The sequence below is a fragment of the Passer domesticus genome, chromosome 11 (genome assembly GCF_036417665.1).
Source record: "Passer domesticus isolate bPasDom1 chromosome 11, bPasDom1.hap1, whole genome shotgun sequence".
NCBI lineage: Eukaryota > Metazoa > Chordata > Aves > Passeriformes > Passeridae > Passer > Passer domesticus.
Window position 1 is genome coordinate 22,672,328 of NC_087484.1, and position 9,149 is coordinate 22,681,476.

The following is a 9,149-nucleotide window of genomic DNA, read 5'->3' on the forward strand; positions in this document are numbered from 1 at the left end:
AAAGACAATGTAAAATGAGACCTTAGAACTGGTCAGCTGACAGTAGACTTGATGAGTTTAGTTCACTAAGCTTAGAACAAGCTATAAATCAAAGCAGGCAGGAATTTTTTAAAATATTTTAATGTGGACAGCTGCAAGAAGTCAGATTGAAGCCCACAGTTGCAGTAACCAGGACAACACAAAGGTTTTACCAAAATTGCACATTGATAAGGAAGGCAAAAACCTGCCCTGCTTCGTTATCTTTAAATTTTCATAGCTTAGGGACTGGCAGAAGGTGTCTTTATAGATTTTTTTTATTTGCATGGAACACTTGACCTTTTCTGACAAGCTACCAAATATCAGAAGGGGCTTTATTTTTTCTTTTTGTTAAAAGCATTTGATCCACATCATTGATTTTTAAATTTTTTAGAAGCATGATAGCATGGAATTGTTAATTTAAAATCACGAATTTCACAGTCCAAATAGATCAAAAGAAGAGCTCATGATTTTGTGACTTGCATATTCTGACTGTTCAGGTGCCCCTCAGCATCATGAACAACAAATTGCTCTTAAAGATGTTTACATTTGTTTTGCATTTACAATGTAGTTTCTGATTGTATTTGGAATGTTTCTTTGTGTTTACATATGAGCTGCTGCACTGAATGCCACCAGCTAAAAAACATATGGAGTCTTACAGCTCATGTATTTCAAGGGAAATGGGAAGTCTGTAACATTATTTATGCATTCTGCTGATGCTGAGACTGTTGGTGAACAATGGGCAGAAAAGAAGATACAAGAAACAAAGGCTTGGAATGAGTTTTGTGATGACAGCAGACCAACACAGGAGAAGACTAACAAAGCACAGAAAGCCTTAAAGTCAAACAATCCCTAATCTCCTAAATGATCCCATTCCCAGTGACTATTTGCCTGCAGCAAGATACAGATTCTTCTTTTGGGAAAGGATATTTAATTTTCCTCCTTATTGGGTGTTAGTCTCATTGAAAGAAAGATGGAAGTTTTCTCTGAGCTTTCTCTTCACTTTTACCTTCTTTTCTGATTTCTTATCTCTCTAGACTGTCGAATCTGAAATGGAATAGTGAACTGCAAACCAAAGCCCTTGTTGTTTCTTCAAATCTTTCAGCACTGCCTGCCATTAAACCTTTTACCCTACCAAAGACCACTGATTTGGAATCCCTGCAATGCTGTTTTCTCTAGGTATGCTTTTCATGGAATAACAGGACTACTACATAAATGGGAAGCTGCCTCTCAGCAGAGATAGCATGTTGAGCTTGCAGGGGTCCCCAGGTGAGGTGAGAGATGAGAATCTGACTCCATGTTCTTAGAAGGCATTATAATATAATATAATATAATATAATATAATATAATATAATATAATATAATATAATATAATATAATATAATATAATATAATGTTATGTTATATAATAATATATAATATAATAATATATAATATAATAATATATATTATATTATATTGTTATTATATTGCTACACTAAAACCATACTAAAGAGAATAGAGAAAAGGATACATCAGAAGGCTAGAAAGAATGGTAATGAAAACTGGTGACTCCTTCCAGAGTCCCAACACAGCTGGACTGTGATTGGTCATTAAATTAAAATAACACACATGAGACCAATCAATCAATCACCTACCACATTCCAAAGCAGCAAAACACAAGGAGAAGCAATCAGATAATTATTATTTACATTTTTCTCTGAGCTCTCTCAGCTTCCCAGGAGAAGAAATCCGGGGCAAAGAGAATTTTTCAGAAAATATCACAGTGACAGTAGCATGCTTGTTAGCTGAGCTCTCCAGGTCACCAGCTACTGACCCACCTGCTGGTGCTAATGAAATGTTGTCTGGAGCAAGGGAGAGCTTCAGAGAACCCACAATGGATGAAGCAGATTCCATTATTTTCACGAGCTTTGGAGTGTCATATGTATGTATGTATGTATTCCTTCCAAAGGAATATTTCTATTATCAATAGGATAAGTCCAGCGTGTCTTCAGATAGCTGGATATCTCCTTTTCAAGCAGATTGGTTCTTTCTTGTTTGTGTTAGGTGCACATGGCAGGATACTAAAAATGTGTAAAAATAATCAAAGAATAATGAACTGATGTTGTCTCCATGAGTCAGTTCAACTGCTCCAAGCCTCAGTCTATGCTTTATTTCTGGAAACTGCAGGTTGCTCAAGTGAGAGAATGATATTGTCCAGCAAGGGTGAAGAATCAGGTGTATACATTTTGTCCAGAGAATTGCTATTTTACTCCAGGCACAGTTGTCCTCAATTCACAATCTGCCTCTTTGGAAGCACAGGAAGTGTCTGTGACTGCTCTAACCCATATTTTATAAAATAGTTTTGAGACAATTTTGTTTGCTTGTTTTTAATGAAAGTTAAAAAAAAATTGTATGCTGCAACATTTATTTCAAATCTGCTCACCTAATTTTTGTTAGAAATTCACTGAGTCTCTAAAAACCTGCATGCAGATACCTCTGGCCTGTGGGATCTGATCAGATCTCAATGTTTCTAAAAAGATACAGAAGTACAACTTGACATTTAGGGTACAAAGTATTTTTCTAGTAGACTTTTCCTGGACTTTATATGTGATTTTGGGAATTATAGATGGAGCACAGAAGTCTCTGCCTCAGGTTCCTTTTGGATACTCAGATTCTGAAATCTGGGTTGATGTGACTTGCTGTCAGCTGCCATGTGCCAAAGCCAATCAGTGGCAAAGACAAGTCACATCTGATTTAAAACCTTTTAAGAAAGTTCTTAAGACAGAATCTCCATGGTCCTGATTTGACTTGGGCCCAGTTTGGACCTCAATTTGCCCTCTAGTTACAAGACTGTCTGAATTTCACTGTGTCTTCAGTTAGCACCAATGCCACACCAATCTGAATGAGAATGCAAAGTATGTGGGCCGGAAAGGTGAGCAATGTTATTGCAAAACTTGCATTCTAACATGCAGTTTACTGTCACGTCAGATATTACAGATTCTGTCCAAATGTTGAATCTTTTCTTCATAAAATTCCGCTTAATATTTGGTAAATCTAAGTAAATATAGAATTACAAATAATCCTAAAATAATATGGGTCTTAACCCATATTATCCCAAATATCATCCCAAATATGTGTCTGTGCTGCTGTCATGTTCAGAGAGCATAAATTTCTTGGTAACACATCTGTATGGAGTGAAAATTCCTGGAAGACCAATATAAATGAGCACACACTGCACTTGGTAATCATCTCTGTTTAGTGCAGAGTTGGTGATTTCATGGGCTGGGAAATAGTTTTTGCAATGGAAATTACTCTGCTCCATTCTGTTCTTATATTGTCATTTGCTTTCCTCAATGGGAATATATTCATTGTCAGGCTTGCCATACAGTCTGGAGTAGAGAGCAGGCTGATGATTTCATTTAATGGCAATTAGTGTGATCCAGCTGAAATCCCTGACTGTATTACAGACAGAGGTATCTCATTAATCTGACAAGGTTTGCTGCTGTGATAGATCTTTGCAATTTTCCCTCTTAGAGGATTTTTTTTTAAACCTTGGAGAATTATCTTACAGGATTTTGTGTATAAAGGGTAATACTTCTTAAACTCCTGAAGTTAGGAAATGGAAGGAGTGGCCTCCCCAGCACTCTGTCTCCAATGGAATGTTGGATGGCTCTGGACTAGCCTGAAGAACAGTATCAGGTGGGCCTAACATAATTTCTGTTTTCTTTCAATATTTGCACTGAGGGATTGGGTGACCTTGACAAATGCCATTACCTCTTGCTGGCTCTCTCCTTGCTTGCCCGTTGTCTCATCTTTACAGCTTGAAAAATTCCCAAAGCTTGGCTTTGTTTGTGCTTAAAAGGTGTCAAGCACAAAACACATTGTGCGTGGGAATTGCAGAACAGACTTTAAGGGATTTTGCGTAAATGACAGGGATATGGAATTTACTTAGGATATCAATCTTACCAAATCTTTCCAAAAATATGTGTCCTCCTGGGCACAGCAAAAAGGGGGGATGTGCTCTAAGTGCAGGTGTGATGGGAGCTTTAGTGTGCAGGCTTTCTTAGCTCTGCTTGGGCTGTCCCATGCTCAGAGGAACAGCAATGCGTGGTTAAAAAGGGCTCCCAAATTCACAGAATCACTGGGATGGAAGAAGCCTTCAGGATCATTGAGTCCAACCCAGCCTCAACACCTCAATTAAACCTTGGCACCCAGTGCCACATCCAGTCTGTTTTTAAACACATCCAGGGATGGTGAGTCCACCACCTCCCCGGGCAGGCCATCCAGAACTTCATCACAATTTCTATAAAAAACTTTTTTCCTAATATCCAACCTAAACTTCCTTTGCTGCAGCTTGAGATTTGCCCCAAAGGAAAAGAGAATCTTAATCCATCTGGCTCCAGCTGAGGAGCTGCTGTGGTGACCATACATCAGAGCAACTTGCTAAGCCACGTGAGAGCTCAGGACCTTCCCAGAGCTTAAATCACATTAGCCACCAGTAGTATGAGACCTGGATCTCACTGAAATCAGCAGCACAAGTCTCAGCTGACTTTATCAGGAATGCACTACAGGATTGCCAGGCACTGCTGTTCAGACTGTCATTGCAGACACCTGGAATCTGAGCTGATTTCTGGCCTGTCACACCTTTACAGAAACCATGTCAGCTAAGAGGATAAGTAGAAGTGACACATAATCCAAAAAAGCTGCCAACTTTCAGTATTCTGGGTTATCTCATTAAGGTTTTACAGGGGTTTGCTGTCTGAGGTTTGTATCTCATGCCCAATAAATGCATTAGGCCTGAATACAGGGCAAGATTCAGCAAAGAAAACCAGGACAAAATATGTCTGAAGCGTGCATTTGTAAAGAACTGTGTTGCAGTTCACAGAATATTGCAATAGGGTCCCTGCAGAAAAGGGGGTGAGTGGTTGGGCTAGGTGGGACTGTCTCATTTGGAATTTGTGCTTTGCATGTTTTACAAACAATATCAAACATCATGGGGAGTAGATTAAATGGGGATTTAGGTAGTACACTTCCTGGGGGAGCAGGTATGAGTAACAAAGGATTTAGCTTGTGGGAAGCCAGCCAACTGGTAGCTGCCATAATTTACAGCTAGAAAGGGAAATTAAAACATGGGAGTCCACTTCTTTGTGTTTGATGTTTTTATTAATGTTAATAATACACTTTATATTAAGCAGTGACCAAAGACAAGGTGAGTGACTGGACGTTAAATTAGTGGGCTCTTTTTTCTGTCCATAAAACCTGTTTAATACTAAGCAGCAAGCCCAAAAGATGTTAAAGAGCTAAAGCTCCTTCGTTCTGCACAATATCACTTTAAAATAAAGTTAATCTAATTCATGATGTGCATCTATAGGTTTTACAAGAACCTATAAATTTCAGGAAATTAACTTCCTCATCATCACATGTTTAAGCTGGTCTTTTTGAACAGGCATTTTATTTTAGGTTAATCACTGCTGATTTTTTTTCTGAAATCTGTTCCTGTTCACTCTCTTGAAAGGGAAAAGAAAGTTGCTTTTATTTTATTTATCAAATTGGGATTTCTTTCAGTCACTTGAATCGGGAAATGCTTGCTGCTAATGGATGTATAGGCATATATCACTGGATATCTGCTTTCATGCTAATTAGCTAATTATTCAGTTATTATGCAGATTGGTGAATTTGTCATGGTTTATTTTGCAAAGCGGGAACAGATTTTGAGGTAAGGTGAACCAAACTTAATAATATTGATTTAATTAGTGATGGGCAGCTTTCATTTGAAGGTGTGGCTTAAAAATCATAATGCAGTTATATGAGGTCATCCTGCAGGTGCTTTTAGAGCTCAGTTTATTGTCTTTATTCATATTTCCCCTTCATGTGCTCCCTGAAGTTCCTGAGCTGACGTCTGAAAGCTGAAAAAAATATAAACTCCATTTCAAGGCAGTGATATTATGAAGTTGTGTCTGACACCTCTATAAACATGCACAATTCTAATTTTCAGTAAACATCAGGTTTTTCTCCTCAGTTGTTATCTACATCTTCAGTCAAGAGCACTTCAACAGCAGTTGCTTTCTGCTGATTAATATTTACCTGCATGGTCTTGTCAGTCAGGACTTGAAACCCAGAAGGCACCAAACCAGAGTTCAGTTCCTGTAATCACTGACAGTAATGCACCTTCTGAAGACACTGCAGCAATTTTACAGAGCAGGATTAGCACAATTTGCATCACTCAAGCAGTGGCCTGATACCTTTCTGAGAGAGTTTTCACAGACTGCAAGAACATTTCAGAAACCCCAACTTTGTCTCAGAGGCTTGGCTCAGTGGTTTGAAACAAACATATTTCCAACTGTCTGAGAATGGAAAAAACCCCAGTTTTAAGTACAGAAATAAAATGTACTAGGATTCAGCAGGAAGCATGGACACTGGAATTGTTGAACACAGCGAATGGCTTACTCAACTCTGAGCTTCTTTTTTAGCAAATAGCAGTTTTATTCTATAGGCAGCAAAGCCAGTTCTCCTTTTTACATCCACAAGGAGTGCATTTGCTGAATGACTTGGCAGATAAAATGTGCTTCACTCACTGTCAAGCATAAATGAAAGCAGAAGATTTGTAGCCTCATTTCTGGGGCCCCTTACCCTCTTTCACCATTGCCTCTGTGGTTTAGTGAACTGAGATATCTGCTGTCTGTTTTCTGTGTGAATCTGGCACTTTTTGTGCCAGGCCCTCTCTCTGCAAAATGAGTTTTATCTCTAGCATTTCATAAAGTCTGGTTTTGGTGGCATTTCCCTCCATCTCACTACTAAATGAGCTATTTTTCTTTTGGTGAAAACAGAGGTTTATGACCCTTTAACCAAACATTGGATAAAGAAAGACTGGGATATTTTAGAGACAAGCTGTGCTGCTGTGTTATTGCTACTTTTGCACTACAAGGTGACATATTCAAAGTGAGAAACTCCTAACCAATTGAAATTAGTCTCCTGGGTGTACAGAAAGCATAAACTGAAGAGAATTGGCTCGGGAAAGGCAGCATTCATTGATAGTTCATCTCTTTTTTTGTGTCACTAAGCTAATAAGGAGAATAGCTGAGACCCACAGACTGCTTCCTTTTCTATTGTCCCCCAGAGTGTAGCTTGTGGGACTAGAAGAGTGAAAATTAAATTACCTTCTCATGCTTCAGATGAGCTGGATACCAAGGGACGCTTGAATAAAGTTCTAATCAACAGCCAGTTTTCTGTGTGTAGTCAGAGAGGAGAAAAAACCCATGAATGCAGGATAATTATGAAGTCAGTCTTTGGCACAGCAGTTGCTGTAAAAGGGGAGCCAGAGAAGAACCAGCTCCTTTGAGGCACTGAAAGCTGGTGTTGCCAAGGTGTGCTGCCTCCTGACCCCGTTTCCTCTGTGTGCTGTCTGGAGCAGGTGGCAGGGAATATGGATTGTGTGTGTCCCCTCAGCCCCAGAAATCTGGGAGCTTTTTGTCACCCTTTATTTCACAGTAGACACTCCAGCTGCCCTGTCATCTCTTTTCAAAATCTCTTTGTTCTTATTGACCTTACTTTGCCCTTGCCTAAATACATACCTGGCAAGTGGAAGACCTCATGTATGTGTTTTTAATTGTGTGATAAAGCTTTGCATGAATAAAATTGGAGTAGCCAGAGGGAGACTGAGACATGGCCATCTGCTTACATCCTTGTAAATTTTCTGGAACCTGCAATTATCTGACTCTAAGTATCTGAGTTCTTTGCCTGTAAGTGCCATTGAGTCTGTACTGTCTCTAAATGACCAATTCTTTCTTAAAAACCTTAGCTGAAAAAAATTTATACCTCAGAATGAGCTGAGAATTGGCCACTGCGTATGTTTGGTTTTAGTGTTCCTAATTCTTGGCTCGAGCCATGAAAAGGGATTAACATGGTGGAATATGAAATAAAGTGTTGATAAAACTGGTGGTTTATTTTGAGCCACTTCAGCTGTAGCAGTTCAAACTGCAGCCTTTGGAGAAGTGTTATGCATGGACGTGGGAGCACACTTCAGATGACTTGAGTGAGGCAGAGGGAACTCTCCAACACTCACACGTGGCGACCTCTGCACGTCCTGTGCCTCAGTTAACCTTGGCTGGCCTTGGCTCTCTCCCGGAAGGTTTTTCAGTGCTTTTAACAGGAGCTCCCCAGTAGTCCCACAGTGCTTTTGTCTTTAAACTGCTCTCCATGCAGCCACTTCTGAATATATGCAGCTAAAAGTACAAAAGGTCTTTAATTCTCCAAAGGAGTTGGGACCATGTTGCTTCTGGCTTTCATCCATTCATATTTCTGTTTGTTGCTTGCACTAATATGAGCTTTTCAGAATCAGTAAGATTCTGTTGTACTGGGCTTTATTTATATTTTTCATTTGTTTAATGTCCCTCACAACAAAACTCAGTAGAAATACTCACCTGACAGGAAGGCACAGATTGAATCATGTTTAACTGGGTGAAGATGAAGGGCTGTGTTGGAATGGTTTGACAAATGTTGTGAGAAATCATCAGAATTGTTGGTCTGGATACTCCCAAGACATGTGAGGGAGGATTTCTAGACTCAGAAGCAGTGGGACCTTTGCAAGCAGATCAGCAGAGTCCATCCAATCATTGAGCAAGCTGGTGACTTCTCAGTGTGGTTTCTCTCTTATAATTTTTCTGGAAGGTCCAAGCAAAAATTCCCTGTTAGAACCAGGTAAAATAAATGCTTGTTCATTCTTGTGGTCACCACAGGAGGATCTCTCTATTTACTGTGCCAGACCTTGGCAGATCCTTCTCTGTGCTTCAAAAAAGAAATGGAGGGATTGAAAAACAAACAATAGGTGCAAAGACATAAATCTTTTCTTTATAAAAAGCAGCATAACATGACTGATAGGTCTGGTGCACGTTAGGAAAAGGGTTGCAATGTTAATAGTTTTGAAGCTGACCCACACTAGCACACCAATCAAAGTTAATGAGCTGAGTGTACATTAAAAGGACAATATCGAACACATCTGCTCTAATGGCATCTCTTCTCTGCTTCTGACTGCACCTTCAGGTAGCCTGGAAATGATGAATGAGGCACTTAGATTAAAAACCTTGTGCATTGTCATTAACTGAATTCAAATCAGGAAGACTGGTGTTGCTTATCATAGCAATGGACTTGGGGCA

The 9,149-nt window shown here is 39.4% G+C and overlaps 1 long non-coding RNA gene across 3 annotated transcripts; it reads left to right on the top strand.

The window, feature by feature from the left end:
- Positions 1–1,710: 1,710 nt before the first annotated feature.
- Positions 1,711–8,889, top strand: LOC135278437 (uncharacterized). Of its 3 annotated transcripts, XR_010345950.1 has the most exons (4): positions 1,711–1,939; positions 2,816–2,929; positions 3,610–3,696; positions 4,351–8,889. It is a non-coding gene; the product is annotated as an uncharacterized LOC135278437 (long non-coding RNA). The 3 variants fall into 3 exon arrangements; XR_010345951.1 differs by lacking the exon at positions 2,816–2,929 and having other exon boundaries at positions 1,711–1,943; positions 3,569–3,696; XR_010345949.1 differs by lacking the exon at positions 1,711–1,939 and having other exon boundaries at positions 2,793–2,929.
- The last annotated feature ends 260 nt before the right edge of the window (positions 8,890–9,149 follow it).